Here is a 12,704-nt window from a genome sequence, read left to right on the forward strand (position 1 = left end):
CCCCAAGTAGTATGTGAGAGTTCAGGTCCGCATCTTTCTGTGAAATTGAAGCTCATTCATTTCTGAGACACTGATGGGTAAGACCCAGTTCTCAAGTACTACCGACTTATCTGCTTTTGTAAAACACAGGCACGAGTTCCAACTAAGGACAAGGCAGCTACTCCTATTTGCCCCTCTCTCCAACAGCCCTGGCATGGAGAGTTAGTGAAGCTGGGCCTCCAGGAGAGGAGTGGATGGGCTTAAGGCCACCCAGTAAATCCCGACAAAGCCAAGTTGAGGACTTAGATAACCTGGTGCCCCGTCCGGTGCTACCTCACCCCCATGGAAATACTCTCCTACCCAGTGAAGGAGTCTCTTGGTGTCTGGGTTGGTTCATAGCAAAATCATCAGCCCTGAGCCCACAACCAAGCATCACACACATGTTAGCATTTGATGCTGAGTGACCTCAGCCATCCCCTCTGAGTCAGGAAAGGGGAAAGAAGGGAGAAGGCAGAAACTATGGTTCCTCAAACTGCTGGATGACCAGAGCCTTCAACGCACTTTTCTAAAACCAATCAGTAGCCCTAATTTGTTTCTTCTCTCCTCTCTCTCCCATCCACACTTCATTAAACCTATCAATTCCCCATTCTTTTTCCCCAGCTCACTTCTCTCCCTTAGGTGAAACTCAACTTTAATGGGCTGTCTGGGTAAGCAAAGGCCTGCTACATAGAAGCTACCCGAGACATTAACCTTCTAGGAAATACGGTCTTAACCCATCTCTGGACTAAATGTCTTCAGAAAGCACCTACCTACAAACACTAATGGTGGGGGTTTTGATTGCTGCCGACCAGGGGAAGAACCACTGAAGTCATCTTGGCCTCGAGGTACACTGGGTTTGCTTCGCTGTCAGCAGGTCAAGCAACGGGTCATAAACGTGCGTGCAACCTCTTTATAACAATACTGAAAGCAATGCATCATCCAGAGAGGCGAGCATAGCTTCCATCTTCACGGAAGGTAGGCGAGACATCTTAGCTTATTAGATTTTCTCCCTTCATGTGGTCTATCAATTGATGCTGCCTTGAGCCAAAATCTTCCTTATTCTTTTCCCCCAACCCACTACCAACAACTAAGTTTAATTTTTTGTTTTTAAAAAAAAAACCATTATTCTTTCTCCCTATTCACTCATTCTGGGGTTCAATTTATCATTAGACTATTTTTCGGTTTCTAATAATTTTGTAAATTACCTGTTTTATGGAAGCTGCAATTAAGCCAGGTGATATTGTGTTGAGGTCACTTCTCCCTTGGCATAGTTTCAGCCTAGTGAAAAGCGTGCCTTTTGCTGTCACCAGTGCTGAGAAGGTGACACCTTCTACAGAGTGCGGTAGATATTGAAGCCTGAGGACAAAGGAAAAATTCAGTTCCCCTAGGAAACAGAAATAGAATTATAAAGGAATTAGCCTCCTCTATTAGGTTGTGAGCAAGCTCCTAAGAGTAGGCCTGTGTCTTATGCATCTGTGTTTAATCCTCTACAGATTATTCACAGTAGGTAGTCAATAGATAGATACTGACTTAAGAATTCAAAGACCTGGTTGTCGGCGACCATCAGTTATCATGTCTGAAACTGTGAGGCTTTGCCCCATAGAGGCTGGTGTTTCCTCAAGTGTACTGAGGAGTTCTAGAATTAAGAAGTCCCATGGGACAAGAAGACAGGAAGCCTACTAAGGTTCTAACAGGCACAAGACAGACAGATCTAGAGGATAAGGGCACAGGAGCAGAAGGCATGGCCAGTGACTCACTGAGTAAAAGGGATTCAACTGCAAGGAACCTCTTGGAGTTTTCAACATAAGCTTGCACTTCAAGCGGCACTAGACAAGGAAGCAAAACTTCTGAATCAATAGTATAAATACGGAGACAACTCCTGCAGAGATGTCGGTATCCCAGAGCTTAGTAATGATGTTTACATGGATGGAATATGTAACCAGGAAAATCTTATAAATACCAACTCATCATCATTCAACACACCATAAACACTTGTCTTTAAGGGCCTGATAGTAGAGAAAACTGAGTTCAGTTCTGCCTTTGTACCAACAGATTTTACAGAGGGCATCACGCGAGTAAGAGTGTGGTGACAAAGGTACTTGTGAAACCACTTAAGGGAACAAACTGTTTTTAAGCACTTTAGGGGCTCACACTGATGTATGAACAATAAAAGTTAATTACATATCATTCCGATGCATTCACACAAAGATCTATATTTGGCAAAACATCCTGGCAGCATTTTGTTAGCCTAGCATATTTACTGTGCCCATTTGAAAGTAATAAAAATGGCATTTCTGAAAAAGCATCCCATATTTCAAATTATTCACTGCCCCCTCTGAGTGCAAACCGGAGAGATTTCACTGTAAATCCTGAGAAAACTCCCTCCCTTATAAAATGCTACTGACTGGTGCTTTAAGTAATGCAAGTGCAGGAGTTGCGAAGCACTAACTAATCGTAGTCTTAGGCTGTGAGAACTGGTCAGGCAAACTCTAACCCCTACATGACACTGAAGAAGAAGTAGTTTCAAACAAGTTAAGTATCTTGCCCAAAATCAAACAAACAATAAGTTGGAGAATTGGGACTTGAACCCTTGTACCTCCTCCTTCCCAAACTCTACTGATCAGAAGACTGCGGATCTGGCACTTTGTGCTGCCATCTCTTAACAAACAGTTCTGGAACAACAGAGACTCCCGCTGACGGCAGTGTTCTAACTGCACAATGACATTGGCGGTCTCTGTTCTATTCTCCCACTGAACAGCTAGACATAGTGTATTTCTCCTTTTCTAAAGCAGAGCTGGTGCCTCTAAACCCTCCATGAGCCTGTTTTGTGGACGAGTCCAACCATACAGAGGAAACTTCCTCCCTTACTTGATAGTTACATGGGGAGATAATGTGTGTTTTTTCCAACTGAGCCCCAAAGCAATCAGGTGACAAGTCCAGAGTAGACTCCTGCGGTAAACTGAAACATAAAGGCTCTCTGGGTAGCAGGTGTTTCCCTTTCAATGACAGCTTAACAGGTGAAGTGTTGAGTGGAGCACCGTCGTTTCTCCCTGCTGTTTGCATTGGGCTGAGAGCCAGCACAAACCTGCCTCGGTGACATTTCAGGTCAGACCATTATGTCAGGAATTTCCCACACAGCCAGCGGAGGGAGGGAGGGAGAGCTGTGCCCTGCACTCATGTAACTAGACTCAGAAAAGGAGGAGCCAGGGCAAAGGAGGGCATTCTTGGGGCTGTGGTCCATGATGAAGACTTTAAGGCGCAGAAGAGAATGAAGGGTGGGCTTTGCCTGAAAATGTTGGCCCATCTACATGTTTGGAATTTAAAAAAAAAGTTATATGGTGGCCTGAAGGGATGAATGCCCCATCATTCCTTCATTCACTAGACTGATGTCATTAAGCTCCTTCAAGTGGTAAAGAACCTGCCGGGAAGCAAGTGGGAAGCTCACGTGCCTTAGCTTCTATCTTCGGCACACTTGTAATCTGGAAGAGTGGGGAAAATACACACTAATAACTTTTAAGCACAGTAAAATATAACCTAAAACGGAAGCACTTTCCTAATTTAAAGGCAGCAGAGGATAGTTTTCCAATGGGGGCTGGGAGTTATAGGAAAGAATTAAAGAAAAAATTGATTTGCTTAAGGAGTAGAATTTATTAGATTAGGGGAAATAAAAGAACTTTCCAAGTTAGCAACCAGGATAAACCAAAGATTAGCACAGGTCGTGACATACACAGGGAGAAAGGGGAACCTGTTCTAACTGGAAGAAGGCTCTTCATAGGAGAGTCATGAATGTTAAGTCTGAAACTAGAGGCTTGGGGAAAATGGTGAGGTGCCTCATACATCTGATGAAAAGTGCCTGCTTTCCTTGCGAGATACTGAACATTTTGATTGAAAGACTGATGAATTTCTGTCATGTTCACTTTGAGAGGCTGTCAAAATGTTCAGATGCTAACTTCCAGCCAGTTAAAATTCATGAACTTAGCTGAATTCCTACCCAAGACAAGCAGAGAAGAAAGGAAGAAACAAGAGAGGATGGAAAGGAATAGTAACAGAGAAGGGCAGGAGGGGGAAAGGAGAGGGAGTCAGTTAAATTCATAATGAATCAGAAGGGGGAAAATACAGGAGACAAGTGGTGGGAAAGGTAAGAATGATGCAGGGCTAACTTTGGGTAACAGGAAGACGCTTAAATGAATGGCATTTCAGGGAAAAGGTCGGCTCAAGAATCCAGGCTCCAAAACACTGAAGCCCAAAAGAAACAGCCAAAGACAGATACAGCGAATGATACCCAAGCTCTAGAGTAGCAAGCAGGCAGGATGGGGACTCAGAATGGCAAGAGAAAGAATGGCCAGAAGTTCTCTGAGACAACAGTAAGAGAAGGTCTGATGCCTACGAGTCTATGCTTCAGCCACAGTATAACAGAGCCCAGTTTAGATGCCTGATAACATGTCAACAGTTGGTTGGACAGATTGGAAAGAAGACAAAAAAACAGAGGAGTAAAATAAATTTAGTGAGCTCAATTCATCAACTCCCTTAGTATCCAGAAGAGATGAGATGAAAATGTAAAACAGGCAACAGCAACCTTAATGGAAAATAAGCAGCCAAGTGCAAGGAAGAACCATGTCTGTGAGGTATTCTTCACACACCTGGTCAACTCACTGGATGTAGGAAAAATGGGAGCAGGGTGGGGGACTACAGCCTGGAATGGGTGAGATGATGCTGATTGGCATTGATTTAAAAAAAAATTAGCAGATCAAAAATAAGAACTAGTTTTTAAAAAAAGTAAGAGCTAGCTTGTAAGGGGAAAATGACAAATTTGGTGTGAGTCATAGTCAGTTTGAGAGGCTGGCAAAATGTTCAGATGCTAACTTCAACCAACTGAAATTCATGAATTTAGCTCAGGAAAGAAAATTTGTTATTTGAAATATATAGACTTAAAAAGCATTCATACATTGGTCATGGTTGAAACCAGGGGTTATGGAGAGAGACAAAAGAAAATAAATAATCACACAAATTCAGAGAATATAGGTTCTAAGTCAGCACATGGGAACCACAGTGAGGTGACCATCAAGACTGGATAAATAAGGCTGTTAATATAATACCATATATTGACATGACATAGATCCAAGAAGAGAGATCTCCAAATCTTAAAAGGATAGGATGATTCCTAAAATAATCTACATCCCCAACTTGTACAACAATCTTGGCAATAAATAGATGATCAACTAATATTAGGCTGTTGAGGATGAGTAAGAATTGATTTTAATTAGACTGAAAATCCATGTCTAAGGAATGAAGATATCGATGAGAAGTTGGACAGGTGGGACGAGGAGCAATGAAAAGGCAGGCAGTTGGATGTGCACATTCAGGACTTTTGATCCTTCTCTGTGCCCTGGGCAGATTGATGCAGGCTGCAGAAATGAACAAATATGGATATTTCAGGTACAAACTACCAGGACTGATCCACACAACTTGAATCTCAAATGCATTATTCTAAGTAGAAGAAGCCAGACCCTAAAGGTTACATACTGCTTGATTGCGATTATATGACATTATGGAAAAGGCAAAACTAAGTAGAGGGACAGAAAACAGATCAGTGGTTTCCAGGAGCTAGAGGTTGAGGGTGCAGGGACTTAACCACACAGGAGCACAAGGAAATCTGCAGTGACAAACTGTCCTGTCGCTCGATGATGGTGGTGGGTACACTACTGTATGCATCACAGACCCGTACGCCAAACTTAGTCAGTGTACCTCAACAACCACGTATGTAAAAGACAGGGAGACAGATAAGGAGACAGATAAGGAGGCAAAACTGTGTCTGGCACATAGTAATACAGCAAGTGCTTTAGAAATATTTGTTAAATAAAAAATTAAACTTTCTTTTTTTGACATGTCCCATATAATACAACCCTATTGTCTAAAACAAATGGTAGAATTGTTATTTCCTAAGTTCTAAAAGGATAATTACTGGGGGAGATTATTACAAAGGTAATTCATATTCTTTATGAGAAAAACAGAAGAGATAAATTAGAAGAAAAAACAATCACCCATAATTCTATCATCTAAATATAAACAAAGCTGAAAACTAATTCATAGCCTGCCAGACTTTTTCCTATACATGAAAAAATATGTTTTTAGTTATACAGTGGCTTCATATCACACATTTTGTTTTGAAACTACTTTTTCACTTAGCAATATATTCTGAAAAAAATATAGATCTGCATGACCAATGTACAAGATTGCTAATTTACACAACCAAGTCTCTGTGAAAGAACATTACTCCAATTTTGGTAGGGTGAGCCAAATGGTGTGGAATAGTCCTGGTATATTCAACACATCTGTATACACATATTATTTCTTCTTGGTAAACTCCTAGAATGGGAATTATTGTACTGAAAAAAATGTATATTATACAGTTTTTCATTCATACTGCCCAACTGCCCTCCAGAAGATTCTATAGTTTATTTACAGCAGCCGTGAATGAGAGATAGTTGGGGCTGTGTTTCAGTGGTCCTTTGCTTTGAAGACCTGGCCCATCTTTTTCTCCCAACTACTCTGGAGATCATAAATGTTCACTTTTTTATTAAAAGATTATTAAATCAATCTTAAGCACTATGAAAAGATGCTGAATTTGGGGGGTTATCAAGTGATGTAAAACATAATCAGGAAGGTAAATCAACCTGAGTATCTAAAGCTACTTCTGGATATTGGGAGGGTATCAGCTACACTACTGCTGGCTACCTTTACTGGGAAGTCTGGGGAGAAGTGACTTCTTTTAGCGAGGGAGGATGTTCCCTAGGAAAATGGTAGTGTTCTAGTATGAATGTCTCCAGGACAATCAGTCATGACGCTTTCCAGTCTTGTTTCACTATTTAGCATATTTATAACTAGTCTTGAGTTATACTGATCCCAGTGGCCCTTTCCCTTGGGGGCAGGGCCCTAAATCAATGACTGACTATGTCCTCTATGGTAGACAAACGAATATTGTCCGCATTTCCTTGGTCTATTTAAATCAAATATTTTAGAAGCCAATGAAGAAGCACCACCCACTACAATCTCCCTGAAGCTACAAACAAGTAAACAAAAATCTGAATTTCATTCTCCACAAAGGATCTGTTCTTTACTTTGTAAATCACAGGTTTTATCACTGTACTCCAGTCCCTCACTAAATCCTAAAATGTTTTTGCAAAACACCTCTAGGCTCATTTCAGGTAAGTCTTGATCAAGAAGTGAAAGGCAACTGAGTTTTCAACAGCTCTGAAGACCAGAAAGAGTAAGTAAAAATGAATGTATACTTTCCTCAGACAGAAAAATTGGGCCACTTCAGGGAAGTGACCTACACAACTGCTAGCCTGCAATTTTCTAAAAGAAGGCTCACAAGACCTTAAATTACTTTCCTTGAAATCTGAACTTCCCAAATAATTAGATCCTAATTCATCCTACATTAATATAATTCAGAAGATTTATTTGTTAATTACCCCACAGAAATGGAAATAGTAACCTGATAAGAGTGTTTGTGCAATACATTCATTAATTACACAATGCAATGAGGATTGTTTTTCAGTTAATATATATTGGCATCCAGCTCCGTGCCAGGCATTGTTTTAGGTGGTGAGGACACCTACGTGCCCCTGCAAGAACTCTCCGTTGTCATGGAAGGCTGAGGAGCAGTCCCTCTGAGACGGTGACCAGACAGAAAGCAAAATGAGTACCTCTCTTCCCTGGCTGGTCACTCACCCCGCAGCAGTGCCTTGATAACTGAAACATTCTAACTCTACACGCTCTGGGAAAATGAAATAAAATATCTAAAACACTTCAGCTGTTTTGACAGTGATGGTGCCAGAATGATTGAAATCGTAGTAGACATCTCTTAAGTGATTAGAACCAGTGATTTATCCTAGTTGCTCAATGGTCTCCTGAGATGGGGATGAACGGGATGACGTTTGAGGGGCCAATCCCATATAAGGGTACCTAAAAACCTGCTTCCGAGGGCCTTGGAAAACTGCCAAGCCTCTTGTGCCTCCTACAAAGAGTCCTGCAGGAGAAGCAATGCCTTAACCTGCCTTCGCTCCACCTTCAGTGAGACCGGTTGAGAAATCTGAGCTCAGTGCCCTTGGGATTATCACAAGGATAAATGACCATGGGGTGGGGGAAAGGAGAGAGGGATGCCTCACAGTGACTTTCCAGGGGGCAAGTCTGAGGGGAAAATTATCATTGTTTTGTACTACTTTTTCCAACAGTTCAAGGTTTCATCACTGCCTTCTGTTTTCTTTTCATGACAGTATTTCCCTCCAAGAAACTTATTCACAGCATGTTTGTCTTAAGACTTAGGAAGTCTTAGAGCTAAAAGATGTCTAGAAGCTCACCTTAGCTAAATCCCTTATTTTACAGAGGTGTTTCCTGGCCTGCCCCAATAGTGACTGAGGGAAGCAACATGGCTAGTCACGGAGAGAAATGGGCAGCCCTCCATCTCCTGAACTTCTATCCGGGCTCTTCCAACAGTACACATGACCTCTGCTTCACTGTTCCCACTTTCAGATCTGATGGTACCCACACAAAACCTTAAGGGAACTATACCTTAACTTCTTCAAAGAGTGCTACTTATATAATTGTAGATCTGTTACCATTACTCAAAAAGGTCACCTTCAAATTCCTACACCGAACCTTCAGTGTCAATCAAAAAGCAAGTTGTTAATAACAAGTTTAGGATAAAATTGACCTTTTGTGGGGGTCAAAATCTCACACTTTAAGAATGCTAACACCTTGGATCAGCACTCCTGGGATCCAATAATTTACATAGCTTAAAAATGCTTAAACTTTAAAAAAAGTAAATACCAAAAGTACCTTCACTCCAGTTTTCATTGTATTGTGAAATTTAACACATATCTTGGAATGATCTGAAGACGTGTGAATCATGCTACTTGCTCCCAGGTACTCAGGAGCCAATAGAGAAGCTGTGTATAAAAACAGAGAGAGAATACATCCAGGATTTCCAAGAAAGAAGAGGGGTCTTTTTACTGGGGTGATAAGAAAATGCTTCCTGGCAGAGGTACCATTTACACAGGGCCTTAAAGAATAAGATTTGGGCAGCAGATACACTGATGAATGGGTCATTTTAGATAAGGAGAAGGGCCTGGTAATTGGAAATTGCAGGGTTGGCTAACAAGAGAGAAGTATTCTAGAAGACTGTTATTGGACATACTCAAGTGCACTGTGGGAAAAAAGACTCCAATTCATAATAAGACACTTTGTGGAGGGCATCAAAGGCCAAGCTTTGGAGTTCTTTTGGTGTTTTTGTTTTTGTTTTTCTAATTCGGTGGGCATTTCTGGAAGGTGAGGATATATTTACAGAACTATTTGTTCCATTTACAAAGTCTTGCCCCAGTGGAGTTTGCATCCTGCTTGTGGTTTCATTGCTTTATTGACCAGCTAGCAATTACCTCATTATGTTTGCGTGGACAGGAATCAGAGAGTCTGCATTCTACTCTGGTGGAGTTGGAAGCTGATCCAAACGTGGTGCCCTATTATAAACACTCCTTCGGTTCCAGGAGCTGAACTTTGGCCATCCTGACCTGGCAGGAAAGCTTTGGGAGTTAACAGGTTGGGTTTCATCATTTAATTGAATTTCATTTTTATAACCTTCCCAATACGGTTGTGGTTGTGACTGTCATCACTTTTAAACAATTAGAATAAAATATTCCAAATCTGTGATATCCAGAACCTCAGCCTAGAGTTTCAGAAGGCTCACCCTCTCAACTTTATGTCTGAGGACTTCTAGGACCCTAATGAAGAGACAGGCTTATCTGAACATTCTCTGGGCACCCATCCTGTTCCCCAGGGAGCTGACAGTCAAAGGGTAACCCTTTGTGTGGGTGGCAGAGGTCCGGCGTATACATCCATGTCTTATCACTGTTTCTTCACCATTCTAATGAAATTGCTGAAATGACTCACCCTAGTTATTGGCACATGCATTATCTTTATACGAACCATAAGAAATGCACCCACACGCCAGTCTTCCAGATTCAGTCTCCCTCCAGTCTCAGCTCTGCTTGGACGTGGGCAGAAACCTCTTTGTCCTTCTTCAGACTTGGTCTCAGACTGTAAGCCCCCTTGCTGGGCAGGGGGTGATACTAGGTTTTCCCCCATTTTGCAACAATTCTATTGGCTCCTCCTCCTCTTAGACCTCTTTTCCTTAGCTGCCCAGCACAGTGTGAGACCACTGGAGCTGAAACATCTGAAAAAAAAAAACCCCTACAGAGAGCTAAGCAAGTCATAGTCTATCTACTTGCTGAAGAAGGCTTCGGCCAACTCAAGTTCAGCAAGAATAAAACTATTCAGGCTACATCTTCAAAGGAAGAGCAGAATATTTTACCATGTTCTAATTGCTCTTAATCAGAGCACATTCGTCCCACACAGATAACCACTTTCATCTGCTTAGTTACGATTTAACTTAAATTTTGGAATGTTACAGAGTAACAGAATGTTTAAATCCTGTTTACTTCCATTTGGTACATATTAAGTTTCTCTAGTATCAGTTACTGCAATGCCAAATTCTGAGCAGGTTACAAACTAAATCTGAGATGACTTCTATATCCTGAACCAGAGTGAAGAGCATATATTGTTTCCTCCCTAAACCGGTGCTAGAATAATCTAGCCAGTTATTTTCAACTCCAGGGTGCAAAGTAATAGCAGTTCCTTTTACAGATATGTGATGTGAACTATTGACAAAATTACCCTATAATTACTATGTGGAGTCAAGGTAATTACAGAGCAATTGTCCTATAATTATTGGATTTTGTATCTGATTTATAAACTGCAGTATGAATTACATGGTAATTAATACTGGGTCTTCCTGGCATAATTTAGTTATTATTCATTAGTTCATTAGTAAATCCTGTATTCACACAAATCAGTGTGTTTCAACAATAGCAATCACTATTTAAACCTCTAAGACTTGGGAATCTGACTCATGTATTAAATAACTCAAAAAAACAACCACAAAAAAACACACCAGTGTATAGCTATAAATGCTTTCACAAAATTAACCAAAGAAGTGCTCAAACGTGATCTTAATCCAAATGACAATGTTTAGGAAATACACACCCATACCCACCCACACACATATATATTTATACTTATATTTATTTATTTCTGTAACCTACCACCAATACATCTGTTCCTACCAAGCTGATGAATGTGGGGTGTCGCTTACTACAAAGCCAATGAGTTTTAAAAAAAATTCTATCAAACATCACTCAAAATGCTTTCATACAGTTGTCTTCAACCTTGGCAGCACGTTATAATCACCTGGGGAGCTTTAAAATATTGGTATTTGGATCCACCCCCAGAGATTCTGACTTCATTGGTCTGGGGTAGAGCTGCGGCATTAGAAGTTTTAAAAGTTCCTCCAGTGACTATAAATGTACAACCCATGTGGTTTTTATTTGCAGCCCATGTTGGGCGCCACTGGCTTTGAGATGTCCCTAGAGACAAGACCTACAGGTTGCTTAATGTTTGAAATTTCTAAAACATTGTAGTTAATTTTTGCTCTACAGCCCACATTTTTGGACAATAGAGTCAAAGAATTTTAAACACATCACTACTGGTAATAAAGCTTATGTGGTTTGCCTACCTTGCTGAACGTGTTCTATAGCATATGTTGATTATTTATTTTAAAAAATTATCAAAGTATCCACGTACATATTTTAAAAAGTCAAGTAGTGCCATGGGGCTTATAATGGAAATCAACTGTTCCCCACTCCAATACCTAATCCCTAGAGACAATCAATGTTAACTCTTTTACCTGTATCTAAATAATACACTGCTATACTTGATTTTACAGTTTGATACTTTATCATTTGATGTCCTGTTCCACCAACTCATTTCCCCCACCACACACACCGCACCCTCTACCAACCTCCTGAAACACTTAAACCACAGTGTCGGTTAAATCAATAGTAAATGCATACAAAATTATGACAGTAAATAGCTTTGACATCTGTAACTCGCACTACAATACTGTTGGTAATTGTCTCATGGAGAGGTGTATTTGTTCGCTATTCCATGTGCCTATCAGTAATTCCTCCCCTCAAATAGGCAACAGAACTCTCAAACATTTTTAACAATGAAAAGGTAACAATTCAGACCTGGGTATCAGAAACTATTTTAAGCACTCCACATGTGTTCATTTAATCCTCACCTCAACCCTATGTGGTAGCACTATTATTTTTTCATTTTGCAAAACAGAAAACTGAATTAAATAATTTGGCTACATGGATAATACGTGATGAAACCGAGTTGAAACCCAGGCATTCTGGATTTTGAAGGCTGAGCTCTCAACACAATGCAGGCAAATGAAGAACTATCAAGCCTCATCCAGCCCCACCTGGAGCTGCTCCGATCTGGAAGAGCTGCTTTTCGAAATTCTGCCCTGTTGTGTACTTGGGACTTCCTTATACCCTTATCACGGGAATACCCCTCGCCCCTTGCCTATGGGCGTCTTGTTTCCCGGACCTCATGTCATATTCTTTCTCATGCTGAACCCTGTTTTACTAGAACACAATCTCTAATAAATCCCTGATAAAAAGAAAAGGGAGGTAAAAGTTTTCAGACATGAGTATCTAAAATATCTTTATTTTGCCTGCACACTTTGCTAACAATTTGGCCAGTAGATTGGTTTCCTCTTGCTGATG

This window comes from Camelus ferus, chromosome 26 (genome assembly GCF_009834535.1).
Source record: "Camelus ferus isolate YT-003-E chromosome 26, BCGSAC_Cfer_1.0, whole genome shotgun sequence".
Classification (NCBI taxonomy): domain Eukaryota; kingdom Metazoa; phylum Chordata; class Mammalia; order Artiodactyla; family Camelidae; genus Camelus; species Camelus ferus.